Source organism: Mauremys mutica, chromosome 11 (assembly GCF_020497125.1).
Source record: "Mauremys mutica isolate MM-2020 ecotype Southern chromosome 11, ASM2049712v1, whole genome shotgun sequence".
Taxonomy (NCBI): domain Eukaryota; kingdom Metazoa; phylum Chordata; order Testudines; family Geoemydidae; genus Mauremys; species Mauremys mutica.
The window spans coordinates 14,341,552-14,356,039 of record NC_059082.1 but is presented as its reverse complement, the minus strand read 5'-3'; the positions used below and the strand labels follow the sequence as shown (position 1 = coordinate 14,356,039).

Here is a 14,488-nt window from a genome sequence, read left to right as displayed (position 1 = left end):
ACAAAATGATGAAAAAGAAATGGTATTTTATTTAATCTTTCAGCTTTAATAATTGGGAGACATTAGGAGCAGTAACTCAGATGGAGGTGTTTTTAAAGGTATATGAGGATTTTTATCATGATGATGTTTCTTTCATCTCTCTTTTCTTCCCTGGTTTATTTCACTCCTCTCTCTCTCTGCCTCCTCCCTGATAAGAGCTACACAAAGAGAGCACAACAACAACATGTTTTATTGGTCCTATGACCCCAGGAACTAAGCTACATATTCTTGAGTGCCATACGCTGGCACTTTATTAGCTATTTACAGATACACAGACACAAAGCTCTCTTGTAACACTTCACAACTCCTCTATTCCTCTCTTTGCAACCATCATTTTTGCTTTCGGAAGGAGGCTTTTTTCGGGGAAGGGATGGGGGATGGGAGGAAGGAACAATACCACTCCAGCTTGGGGAAGGGTGAAGTGGGGGATTTGTCACCCCCAAACCAAGTGGATGTGATGCCAAGCCAATAGAAGGGGATGAATGCAATTTTTGTCAGTTCCATGCACGCCTGTGAATGCAGATCATGAATTACACACCAGCCAGATGACAGGCTGACATTTTAGGTCCAAACATTCTCCTATAATTAGTAGAATCTAATGCAATACAGGGAATGGCTCCATTTTACACACACATTAGCGTAATGCCTTTAAATAAGATAATTGATTATGCCTCTGCATAAGAAAATAAAATATTCGGTGTAATTAAAACCGACATTCGGATTCTGGCATGCTGACAGGTGAGGCCATGTGTCATTTTATAAATCCTTAAAGTGATATTCACACCCACATTTGAGTTCCCACAGTTTTGAAAATGATTCCTTGCTGCTGAGTTGCTTTTTATCTTTAGTTCAGAAGGGTTTTGATGAGGGTTTTTTTCTCTCATTTATCTTCATTCTGGCCTCATATCAGCCGCTGACAAAAAGCTGCAGTCATACCATCCTGGGAAGGGAAATTGGTAGCTCTCATAAGCTAGGTAGCGTTGGGCTTGCTTTGTATTTGCAACAGAGCCCTCCAAGGAGTTCTCCTACAGTGCTAGGGCTTCAGCAGGGGGCGTTCTCCACTCGGAGTCAGCACCGAAAGGTGAATGGGATCCAGCCTTGATCTTCACTTCCTGTTCTATTACAGTGGCATAGTGTTTCTGGGGCATTAAACAGCTGCCACATCCCATCCCAGAAGTGGCTCCCTTTCAGTAGTAGGGGAAATGATTCCTGTGCATTGTGTCTGCCAAGTGCTTTGGGATCCTTTTTCGAGGAAAGATGCATTAGGAATGTCAGTACAGCACGTGAATGAGGGAGCCACTGTTCACAAGGTGCCAGTGTATGGCCCATTGGGAGAAACGCTGCTGCATGTGCTTGCAGCAGGGCCCACATGGTGACTTTGCCAGGCTGGTGAGCTACACTGTTATCCTTTTCAGTTCCTTTATGCCATTGCTGAGTGAAGAGTTTCTTTCCGCTGTCAGCCCTTGGCATCCCATGTGCCTAGCACTGGAGTGCAGTTCAAGATGCCTAGGGACACTGAGCTTCTGGGTGCTTGCCCTGAATAATTTATAATTAAAGATGCATTTCTGTAGGGGACTGGATGGCTCAGGGGATCAGGAAAGCGACTTAGAGCATTTCCCTTCTCATGCCACCTGCAGCATCTGGCCCAGCCTGGTAGTGACCAAAGGTTGTTATCCAGCTGATTGCTGCTCAGTAGCCTGTGCGAAATGAGCTGCTGGGTCTCAGTCCGGTTCCTAGTGGACAAGGGTCCATATGACAAACCACCATCACCGATATTCATTGGAGCTGACTCACATTTGTGTTGATAGTATCAATGTAGACACCAAGGTCTGCCTGGGCAGCGCAGTCTGAAGTCCGTCCGCCTCTCACATGAAGAGATGGTTCCTCAAGTTGATATTGAGGCAGATCATCGGCGGGGGGTAAGGAGGACTTCGAAATCTTGTCCCTCTGCTGCCTGTGGCATTCTTGTTGTGTAGACAGACGCAGCAGGCGTTTGGCCTCGAGGGCAGTGTTTCCCAAACTTGTGTAGGGAAAGCCCCCGGCAGGCCAGGTCGGTTTGTTTACCTGCCGTGTCCGCAGGTCCAGCCGATCATGGCTCCCATTGGCCGCAGTTCACCGCTCCAGGCCAATGGGAGCTGCGGGAAGCAGCACGGGCCAAGGGACGTACTGGCCGCCGCTTCCAGCAGCTCCCATTGGGCTGGAGCAGCGAACCGCAGCCAGTGGGAGCCACGATCAGCCGGACCTGCGGACGCGGCAGGTAAACAAACTGGCCCGACCCGCCAGGGGCTTTCCCTACACAAGCGGCATCCCAAGTTTGGGAAACACTGCTCTAGGGCATTAATTTGGCACCTTTCACCAGCACTACAAATCTTTAAAAAGAGGAGCAGAATTTGGCTGTCTCTTGCAGTTGTGTTTATCACCCCATAGCAGGATCTTTATGGACTCCTGGAGGATGACAGATAAAGGAATTTCCTACAGGTGCAATATATGTACCTTCCCTGTGCTATTGATAATGGATTGTAAGGGTCTGTGTCTATTGGTCTGGTTTGGGTGTGCAATGGATTCTTTTCTCCTATTGGTTGGCGGCTCTTTAAACAGAGGAGAGCTGGTTCAACGTCACTAGGAAAAAACACCAGGATGGTAACATACCCCCACCAGTTTGTTACAGGTGTGGAGGTGGCACACAGCCGTAGTAGCCTTTTCAAAGCAGTCAAAGGCAAGGAAGAGCTGGAACAGAACAAACCAGATCAGACTGCAGCCATTCCTCATTGTCCCCAGATGCATCCTCATCAAAGATTGCAGTGACGTAACGCTGTGAAGCAGAGGGAATCACGGCAGTATATGGCCTTTCTCCTCAACCATATCTGGCACGAAACATTTATCACCTGAACTGATCAGACCTCCCATCCCGTCTGGCCTGGCCTGACTTCATAGTCCACTAGCCCTGCCTCTGTTCCCACGTGTGGGCTTTGTCCACATCAAAGAGACCACAGGTGTGGTACAGCATTATGATAGGGAAGGTGGAGAATGCACACGCCTAGGCCCATCAGCAAGACCGCAAATCTATAAAGAGCCACTCTAGCTGAAGAGTTCAACAGAGCACTTACGGTCCCAGCCACCTGGCAGAGCTGCTTCCTGCGGACCTCAAGGGCTTGGCTGTGCTCATGACCAAGGCAGCAACTCCAGCCACTGGGTGGAGGACTCCATTGACCTCTAATTACGATTTGACCTCGTTCCAGGTTTTCTGCTGAAAGGGTGCTTAGGAGACGGTACTGTATCTACATCTGTATCCTCTCGCTGTACCTACCTGCCTCAGACATGGAGGAGATGTCCATATGACATACCACAGAGCCCTGTGACAAATCAATGCACCTCTCAGCTCTGCCCACCCCTCCTGTGCTCTGCCCACTAATCCATCACCCCCAGACTTAGTCTAGCCCCTTAAGCAGCCTCAAACAGCCACCCAGGAGAGAAATAGTTCCTCCTCTACAAGTAGAGAATTCCTGCTTCCCCAAATCACCCTGGCCCAAGGCAGTGGAGTGATAAAGTTCTTGTCCTGCACCAGCAACAGCATTAGTTAAATGTCATGTTTTTAAACCTTCCCTTCCTGGCACTCCCAATTAGCCCTGGAAGGACCCAAGGTACTTGCTGTTAAAGGCACGACACTTTTAGTTATAAAAAGGCTATTTTCAGTCAATTTAAGAGGTTCTCATGGCTCCCCCCGAGGCCAGTCCCATGACAGTTCAGGCAGCTGGCTTTACACAAGGATGGAGGGACCAAGAAACAGTCCCATTCATCTGCTTGTAACATACACGATACATACAGAATATAGAATGGTGCAGTCTGAAGGATTTAATAGTGTTTGTTAGGGATGAATTGCATAATGGACCATCCCAAACGCATAGACATAACTTTCTACCACACATCTCTCTCTCTCTCTCTCTCTTTCTTTCTCTCTCTCTCTGTCAAGTTTTCTCAAGCATCTGTCCCCATCACATCTAAACATTGCACAGGTAATTAAGATCCACAGGTAATGGCCAATCAGTATGGAACTAATGGGTGCCCGGAATCAGAGTCTATCTGAAAATGTGTCCTTCTCTTTCTGTGGGGTCCTTTTTCCATGGAGTGGCTCTTTGACTGTCAGATTCCTGCCTCTGAGACACTAGATGAGGACAGACAGATGGGAACAAGGGAAACCGGAGGGTGTTAGAAATGGGAGCGGGCCTGGGAACCTCACCCTATTTCACAGCAGGCTCCCCGTCTCCCCTTCCACCTCTCCCTGAGATTTCATGAGGCGATGTCACCTAGAGGGAGATCTGTGGAAAGAAAAGAAAACTTCTTGTTTGCTAGTCTAGGAAGAATGGAACCTCTGGCAAAGGCAGTCTTGGCACAGAGGGCGGGGGTGTGAGCAGACCACTGAGAGCTCTGTGTCTGCTGCTGCTCGCATTAGCAGGCTGCCGCTGCTGTTATTGGCTGCTCTTTAGGCCATTACGCGCCGCTCTCGGGGCTGTGGTTGGCAGTGTGGTGCGCCTGAGCCCACCGGGACCTAGAGACAGCAGCCAGCGGGTTGTGTGTTACTCAGCTCTTCGGGAGGGTTTGTAAAAAAAACACACACACACAAAACAAGGCACAAGGGAAACAAAGCGATGTGTAAGTGGATGTCTGAAGCCATCTTCTCTATCCATTCACTCTCCTGCCTCCGTCTCCTCAGGGCTGCTTCTCTCCCGTGGCCTGTGTGCCACACACTCTCCCTGACCCCCAGGCCCCAGGTGGTTCTTTGTCATCTAGGGCCGAATAGTGGGAGCCTCTAAAAATACCCGCACACCATGTATGGGACCCCCTCTGTGCGCCCACTAACCTGTGTATGCACGTGCAAAGCTGGTCACTGCGCACACAGGTGTATGTTTGCATGAAGAAAGGCAGATTTCAGCCCATGCTAAGGGGATGTACACACTTTTGTTGGTGCTTTTTAGGAAGGTCCATAGAAACTTTGGCCCCAGCAAACCCTTGGAGTTCCTACTGGACGTGTGGGGCCGCATCACAACAAATCACCTTTCATGAGGGGAGGGGCTGGGCCTCATTCAGCCACCTGGTCCTCCCAGCTTCCTGCATTGCCAATGTGTTTGGCAGCCCCAGGTAAGGTGACCAGATAGCAAATGTGAAAAATTGGGACAGGGGGTGGGGGGGAATAGGTGCCTTTATAAGAAAAAGTCCCAAATATCAGGACTGTCCCTATAAAATTGGGACATCTGGTCACCCTGGGTACAGGCAATAGCAGTGGAGGAAGACTGGCTCCCATTCTTGGGCAGGGGAGTCTATTTCAGAGCAGCACAAACATTCCTCTCTTACACTCGCTTGTTGTGTGTTAGGCACTCCAGGGAGTTAGGAGGTGTAACCTGAACACTCTTAATCACCTCAATGCAGTGGGGTAAGTGCATAGGCTTGATACAGACTCATTACTTGTCACTAGGGGACCTAATGTGTGTCTCCTGATGCTCAGTCCCCACCTGGGCGATAGCTCATCCTGCAAAGCAGACACCAAGCTGGGTTTGGTTATGCAGCCACCACTCCTTGCTGGTAGTCACATGGCTGCCTCTTTGTTCCCACACACCCACCCAACCTGCCACCCACTGATGACTCACTGCGCTATGCTCCTGCATTTATAGAGACATCTTCCAGAGGCCCTCAAAATGCTTTTCAAGATGAGTTAATGAAGCCACACAACACCCCTGTGAGACCAGTCAGTATTATTATGACCATTATTATTTACTAAGTGTGGGCAATACACACTGATATCCATTTTACAAATGGGTAAACTGAGGCACAAAGCAAGGCAATGACTGGGAATAGGCCCTTGGTGTCCTGGCTTCCAGTCCCTTGGAGACCCTACTATCACATAATGCCAATGAAAGCACCCGTGAGTCCTAAATCCCACTCTCACATCCTAACCAACAGGAAACGCTGCTGTTGCTTCCAGTAATGACACCACACCGCCGGCTCATTCATGTTTCTGACGCGGCTCCATTTCTGGGAGAGCAGGCCACACTGAGTAGAAGGGAGAGATGCAGGTTGCAGCTACCAGTTTCTTTAAACCCCATTGTCCAGAGGTTTCTTCCTTCCACTTGATGAGACATGCAGGCTCCACCTGTTCTCAAGGAGAGCAGTGAAGCAGCTGGAGAGAGGCAGGGAGGGGTGGAATCCGCCTGAGCGTCTCCTGGTGGGGGTGAAAACAACAGTGCCGAGTAGCCCGGAACAACAACAAACGGTGTCCAACAACCTCACACACTCAGATCTCAGATGCACACTGTGTCCCATGTGCACTCCCCTACCTGCAGCTCCATGCACACACTCACTTACACACCCATTCTCACACTCCCACACACAAGCTCTGACAGACAGTCTCACACTCCCAAACTCTCTCTCTCTCACGCACACACCTGCTGCTCGCTCTCCCTCTCATCCACGCACACACACTCAGGAATGAGGCAAGCAGCAGAGAAATACAATGAAATTAGTCACTAGGTCTGAGTAGGAGGAAGGTTGTGAGTGGTGGAGGCAGAACAGGTGGCAGTGGTTGGTGTGGTCACCAGCTCGTCGGCTGTGTCACCAGCTTATCCTCTATTTATTGTAGTGAAGCATTTGGCTTGGTGTCTCATGCAAAGTTCGCAGGAAAACAAATTCAAATTGGTTTGGCTCAGAGCCTGTCACGTGGATCGAGAGCTGTCTGTGGGACAGTAAACCAAAGGCAATGGTGATGAGCTGTAGTCTGAGCTGGGGGAGGGGGACTAGTAGTGGGATGGCAGAGGAAGCAGTGTTAGGACCTGCTGGAACATCTTCATTAATGACCTGGAAGAGGGAGGTCAGCATCGTGCCAATAAAAGGTCACAGTAGGTTCTAAATGAGAAGCAGTTGCACACAGCAGTGAGGACAGGGAACTACTCGAAGGGGCCCAAGGGTTAGAAATCTGGGCAGGAAATGACAAAATGAGATTCAGTTTGGAGACGTGCGGCTAATCTGTGTGGGGAGGAAAGAGTCTGAAGCCCAGGAAATGGCAATGGCTGTGAGAGACCTGGGGCGACAAGGGACAGCAGTTCAGAGTGGAGTGTGCAATGTGATCTGGCAGCTAGAAAGGTCAATGCGATTGCAATGCACATACTGTGACTTCGCATCACAGAGCAGCTTGGCGGGAGCCCCTCTCAATACAGCACTGGTGAGATGCGCACACACCCCAGCTCCCTGAATTGATGCATTCATTGCTGAGCTGAGCACCCCATTTCTAGCAAGAGGGGGAGTCCTTAGGCAAGTCACTAAGGTGGGTAAGGGGCTGGAAGAGATGACTCATGGAGAAAGATTAAAAGAGCTAAATACGAAGAGCAGAATTTGGCCTAATGAGGCCACATGGTGGACGTGAGAATTGGCTAGCGACGTGTGAAGTGTGAACATCACGGAGAAGCAGGAATTGTTTTGGGTGATCCAAGGGGCTGGACTGGTGGCAATGGGACAGAGCTGAGAAAAGGGACATGTTATCTGGAGAGGCTTCCTAGCTGTGAGATGTGGTAGCCCGTGGCCTGCCTCCAAGGGAAGGGGAGGGAAACTAGAACTGGTAGAACACTAGAAAATGTCCTATAGGGAGCAGTCTGGCACTGGCCAGTGGGGATGGACATGCTGGCCTGAGAGAGCGTTTCCAGCTCTAACATCCGTGTCTATTTGGTATTTCGGGGGTTATTTCTCTTCCTGGTTCTCCTTTCCCTTGCTTCATCTGAGCTCTTCCAAGGGATCTCCAGGGAAGGTCCCTCCCCTAACACCCACCACCTTCAGGCCTTCTGGAGTTCTTTATAGGATCTTCAGCAAAGGAACCCTCCCCACCTCTTAGACCGGGACCTGCTGCAGGTTTTGTAGACAACAAAACTTAGCTTACATGTTCTGATTTGAAAATGCTCTGGTTGCCAGAGACCTTCCTATTTGCAGCTTCCAATTCCCACAGTGTGTGTGGGCGGCAGATTGGAGGAGAGAATAACCACAAATGTTCCGTTTCTCTATCTCCTTCCTTCCCAACAGGGTTCGGCCCTGCAACTAAATGAAACGCATGCTCCCTCCCCCGCCCTCCAGCATACTGTAAGAGAGAGACTAACTCAGCCTGCTGCCCTCCGACCAGGCTCTCCTAAGTCGAGTGGAAACTATTCCTGACAGGTGTAAAGGTCTGACCACTGCTGGTGGTAACTAATGGCTACAAAGCTGGCTGTGACTAAGGAGTAAAGGGCAGGGGTGACACGGCTCTGAGCCTTTGTGAAAAGGGAGGGGAGGGAGAGAGCAGAGCTGAAGGATGGCACTGCAGACTTTCCTAGGACGCAGAGACGGTGAGCTCCCTGCCAAGGCATGGGCATCGGCACTCGGGCCCTATGCCTGTCTTTGATTGGGGTCTGGTGAGGTGAACAGCCTGCCACAGAGATGGGATATGCAGGGGCCTGGCTTTGACATTGTCACTACTATCACTTCCTGCTCCCACCCACTGTACCACCACTGCTTCCCTTCTCCTATGCTGTCCACTTCCTGCCACAGGCCCCACCACCTTTTCTCTGCCCACTGCCAGTGCTGCCCCAGCCCTAGGCCTCCTCCAGCCTGGGCACATGGCAATGGAGAAGAAAGGTCCCTGCAGACCTGTAGTGGAAAATGACCTATGCCCATACGTATGTGTTCCTCATACTGTGTGCATATTCCTTCTATCCATTCCTGGTTCTGTCTGTCCATCCCTAGTATTGTGGGTGTCCACTGCTTGAATTACTATGTGTATAATGCTTGTATTCACCCTGGGTACTGTGCGCATCCAGCTGACATAATGTATGTATGCATGGGTCCATGTCCATTCCTGGGAGCCCACGAAAGCTTATGCTCAAATAAATTTGTTAGTTTCTAACGTGCCACAAGTACTCCTGTTCTTTTTGCAGATACAGACTAACACGGCTACCACTCTGAACCCCATCTATGGTTTGTACAGTACCCATTGGCAGCATTTGGTGCACCCGCTCCATGTACATACACTTTGTGTATTCATTCTGTGCATTGTGTTTCTCTTCCATCCACTCCATCATCAGACTGTTGTGACAGGTGTTCATGCTCTGGACTGAGCCATCAATGAGATAAGAAGAGCTTGGGGAGGTTGCTGGCCTTTTCAGAGGGCTAAAACTCCATTTTTATCTCCGTTCAACCTGTGACCACCAAGCTCTAGTGGCCATCGCTGAATCTCTCCTCGTCTCGGACGCTGCCCAGGTGCAGGACAGGACAAGCCGATAATTATGAGGTGCCCACGTTCAATGGATGTTGCAAAGAAAGCCATGCTCCCTAGAATCCCATTGCAATCAGAGTGCAAACAAGTAACGGACTGGAACAGCATTTATTCATTAAAATTCTTCAAGTGAAAAACATCCCCTTGATGTTCCGGCATTTTGCATCTAGTCCAAAGCCAAACCCAACGTGCACAGCCAAGAGAGGGGGAAAGCGAAACAAGGGAACATTTCTACCTTGCATCTGTTACAATGATTGCATCAGCCTTAATTACAATAGAACTTTCCACCCTTTAAAGCATTTAGGCACATGCAGTATTCTCAGGCTCCCTGTCTTCGGCTGGCTCTGTCTTTGAAATGGTTTTTCCATTCATTCAAAACAGTTTGTAATTAACAGGCACGTTGTTTTCCTTTGAGCGTTCCTTGAGATGCAGAAACCAGAGAGCGAGAGAGATCGGGAGCTAAGTGACTCGTTGATAGGACTGGGGATTAGTTTGCTTTCAAGAAATCACTTTTTCCATTTTACAGAGAATTTTGTGCTGGTGAAAGGTTAAGGGTGCTGGATTGGCAGTCCCGGAGACTCAGCTGATCTGTTTATCACAGAGCAGGTACAGCCTGGCTGCCCAAGCAGCTCCCCATCACTTCGACAATGTGCCTTGCCTCTGGGGCCAAAAGGGGAATTTGGTCTCTGTAGCCCAGTCAATCTCTGGCCCGTCTTCTCAGGCCTCCAGCAATGGAGGCAATTCCCACAGAGATGGTGATCCCTCTGTTGTGGACCTGGCCACTAGGAACTGGATTGCAGCCATCAGTTCATTTTCACACAGGGGCCACTGAACAGCTCCAAGATAGGAATGAGTTTTGTCACAGTCTGGAACAGCACCAGGGACACTGGCGTGAAATACACCCACCGCCTGAGCCAGCCAGTGGCCCAGGCCTTCCCGTGCAGAGCGTAGCACAGATTTGCTCTTAATGCTCAGTCCCTATAAATCCCAAAGTCAGACAACAAGCTCCCTGTCTGTAGTTCTGGTGCAAACCCTGGGCAGGAGGGCTGTTCCCTCCATCTGTTCTTCTCATAGACAATCTGCCTTTGAAAGTCTTTGTGGCATAAATCTTGGAGTATGAGTAACTGCAGCAGCACCTGGATATTGTTTAACAGATGGGAACATATATTTTTCAGGCAAAGAGCTTTTCCTTTCCTTTCCTCCGTGTATATTTTTTTAATCTAGAATTTATATTTTCAGGAGGATCCTACCAACTCTTCAGATTCGAATGATCAGCGGGAAACAGGAGGGTGTTCTAGTCTCTGTGTTGCTTCTAGGAGATACCCTAACTCCATTCCTATTTAACAGCAGGCATCCATGTTTGTTTCCAAGCAACGGTGCCAAGACATGAGTTCACTAAGTTACCTCTGTTGTGTTGTATTGCTTGCTAGCATGTCAGGCGGTCCCGTAACTGCAGAGGTACAACGTGCCATGCCCTACCCTACTCCCATGGTAATGCCATTTGACATGTTGCAGTTATTTGCTAAGAGCTTGCGAAGTGGCCTTGCCTAGTGACAGAGAAGTGGAATGGGAGTCAGGACTCTAGTCAGCTCCCATCTCTGTTCATTGGATGATGTTGGGCAAATCACAGCCTCTCTCTCTTTGTCTCTGTTCCCCTGTCTGTAAATGGGTGTAACAATATGTACAACACCTACCTCACCAGGGGCCTGCTGGAATGCAGATACCGTAACGGTGTTGGAGGGAAGCAGAGATGACGGCATTCCCATCCACCTGCCAAAGAGGGGAGCCAAGCATGATGGTTATCCCTGGAGGCATCTGCATGCTCTTTTTTGCTGCAGGGTCACAGCACCAATAGTTTGGTGGAGCACTCTTGGCATCTTCTGTCCTCAGCCATTAAACATCTGGCCCCCCTCGATGCTCTCACCCCCTGCATCATCCTGGCAGGATCACCCTGCTGCCCTGAGAAGCCCTGGCAGATGAAACATAAAGACAGAACCCTCAAACACTGGCGGCACAAATCCTGCTCTGTATTTAATCAACAAGAGTGCAGGATTCCTGGCAACCATGTGCCCCGCTGGTGAAGGAGGCCAGAAGAACCTTCCTCTTCCCCACCTCCATCTCTGCATGACTGGTTGAACCGTTCTGAATAAAGAAGCCAACCAATCTGAAGGACTTTTGCCCAGCCTCAGCCCTAAGTGCCTGTCTGAGAGAAGCTCTCATCCTACTTGGCTAAAAAGATCAAACACATCTGAGACAGTCTTCCTATACCCAAGGACCCCTGTAAAAGCAGTGACTATTCCAGCTTTCTAACTGGAGTTTGGTGCAGTCACTCAGAGTCCCTGGAAGCCATGACGGTCACTACATGGGAAATAAATCCCTGCTCCTCATGGCTGATGGTAGCCAGAGAAGAGCCTCTGCATCCATTCTTAACCAAGCTCAATGTCTCATCTAGCACCACCACAGGCAGTGCCATATTCTGGTTGGCTCTTGTGAAACATCACTTGACCTCAAAGCTCTCTCCAGCTACTGCCCTACAGCTGGTTTCCCTTTCCTGGGCAAAGTTAACGATAAGTGGTGGCAAGCAAATGCCAGCAATGCCTGACCTCTGCCAATATCCTACACCCTTCACAATGAGGGTCAGACTGGGATGTGGCAGGGATGGTTCTGGTTGACCAAACACTGTGATTCTACCATTGTGTCTATTGGCAATCACGGACACCTGTCTCACAAGGTGCTGCCAACTTGCGTGCAAGATTTAGCAGGAGTGGATGGTGCAGCAGCACTGAACTGGCTTTTCTGATATGTCTCCATCAGTTCTGACAGTCATTTGTCTCCCAAAAGAGCTGCCACATGGGGAGTCACTTCCTGTCCCTTGTAGACCATTCCCCTGATGCATGAGACTGGATCACCCCATCTCAGCCACTATGCTGCAAAAGTTGTTATTGGTCATAATGTTCTCCAGCATCCAGCTGTAGTGTAATAGGGATTCTTTACATTTTCACTTGCAAAACACTGGGAAGCATCTGACTCGCTGACCTCCTGCAGGAGGCCATGGTTGCTGCAGGCAGATTCCCCCTCATCCCCACTCCCTGTTAGTGGGGTTCAATCTCCAGGACATTCACTTTGTGGTCTGACCCCATCTTCTCTCATGTGATGGGACTGAGTAAGTAGGAGGGCACTGGGCCTTCCCATGGGGAGAGCCTTAGACGTCATCATGCTGAGAAAGCCTGGTGATGAAGGCTGACTCGCTCCCCTTTGCCCACTTACCCTCACCACCCTTCTTGTCTCTTGTGCCACAAGGGCCCTTGGAGCCCCTGCAGTGCTGACGGCAGGCGTGTTTCCTGGACTCCCTACCAGCCTGGGATGCAATAACTGAGTTATAGCACATCCCCGTCAGAAAGATGATTCTTTTCCTGAACTTGCAGTCCAGTGCCAGCTGTGGCTGCTGAGATGGTCAAACAAGACCCAGAGGGAAGGGTACAGGGACAGCACTGGGCTGGCTGCAGAAAGGCTTGCAGATTGTCCCATCTATAGCCCAGCAGTGAGGCCACCAGCATGGTTAGGGTCTTGCTCCGGCTTTCGGCTGAACGTTGCCAGGAGAAGTGGTGGCCTGCCTCATGCTCCCTGTATCTCTCTCCCACTGGCCGGCCTGGGTGAGGGTCCTTTCCATCTCTTATCTCTAGGAGTCTCACCTGCCCCCCCCACCCCTTCATCATGCTCCCTGCCTTGCTCTCCTGTCCTGTGCCTCTCTCTCTCCATCACCTTCTCTTCTCTCTCATGCTGCCTCCATTTCTCCCACCCTTCCTGCTCCCCTCCCTCTCTGCCTTTCCCTCTCTCTCCCCCCCGCCCCCTCCATCTGTTATTTCTCTTGCTGTCTGTGTTATTGACTGCCACAGGGCATCATTCTGAGTCAGGCAGTGGAGTCAGTAGTACTTACGTGCGAAGGTGATGAGAGTGTTGGAGAAGCTGAAGGAGAGTGAGACTGGATGGCACGTGGGGAAGGGAGAGGCATCCAGACAGCTGCCCGGCTCTGATGCAGGCTGTTACTTTAAACAGACCTCATGAGATTTGTTGGTAGCAATAGATCAAATACACCGACCTGAGATATGTAACCTGTTCACCAGCTGGATCTATCTATCTGTCACCATCATATCTAGGCTTACACCCCACCCCTATGAAATCCCACAAACCTGTTGCTACCTGGAATTGCCCTGCAGTGACCTCTTTTGAGGTATGTGCTTTTGTAGGCTATGATGTCATACAAGAGCAGCCAATCACAGTTACTGTTGTTTCAGGAAGTACCACCTTCAGGGAGTGGAAGGAGAAAGACATTCAGGAGCTATGTCAGATTCTCAGCCACTGATTTTTCTCATAGTATTAATTTTTAAAAGAATATTAAAGTAATATTTTGCTTTTCTGTAGGCCCTTGTATCTAAGGATCTCAAAGCAGGTCATGAACATTAACTAAGTCTCACCGCATCTCTGTGGGGCACCTCGTTCTTTTAACCCACTTTACAGGTGGGTAAACTAAAGACAAGAGAAGAGACATACTCAAGGTCATTCAGTGAGCCAATGCCAACGGTCCTGGCTCCTTGTTCTCGGCTCTAGCCATTAGACAGCACAGTCTGTTAGGTGGCTGCTGGGCAGATTTGGTATATGCTTCCGAAAGAATGGACTCAGTCTCTGTTACAAAATCCTCCACACTTCCAGCTTGGGACAAACAAATATACAACATGTGAACACTGAGATATGCCAGCCTGAGGGCAGATCTACACTGGGGGGGGGATCAATCTAAGATACGCAACTTCAGCTACGTGAATAGCGTAGCTGAAGTCGAAGTACCTTAGATCGAATTACTTAGCATCCTCACGGCGCGGGATTGACGTCCGCGGCTCCCCATGTCGACTCTGCTACCACCGTTCACATTGGTGGAGTTCCAGAGTCAACAGGAGCGCGTTCGGGGATCGATATATTGCGTCTAGATGAGACGCGATATATCGATCCCCGAGAAATCGATTGCTACCCGCCAATAGGGCCGGTAGTGAAGACGTACCCTGAGAGAAATAACCATGCGTCCCAGCTCGGCGCCCTGGAATATGAGCATCAAAGGAGCCCAGAGGCACTGAGGATTGCAGGCACATCTTGTGTGCCATGCAGGCTTTGCTG

The 14,488-nt window shown here is 49.9% G+C and overlaps 1 long non-coding RNA gene across 2 annotated transcripts; it reads right to left on the bottom strand.

Moving 5' to 3' along the window:
- Positions 1–162: 162 nt before the first annotated feature.
- LOC123343709 lies at positions 163–13,547 on the bottom strand. 2 transcript variants are annotated; one of them, XR_006572329.1, is made up of 4 exons: positions 13,260–13,547; positions 11,017–11,092; positions 4,277–4,355; positions 163–197 (listed from the first exon to the last, which is right to left on the bottom strand). It is a non-coding gene; the product is annotated as an uncharacterized LOC123343709 (long non-coding RNA). The 2 variants fall into 2 exon arrangements; XR_006572328.1 differs by lacking the exons at positions 163–197; positions 4,277–4,355 and adding an exon at positions 6,229–6,253.
- Positions 13,548–14,488: the final 941 nt, after the last annotated feature.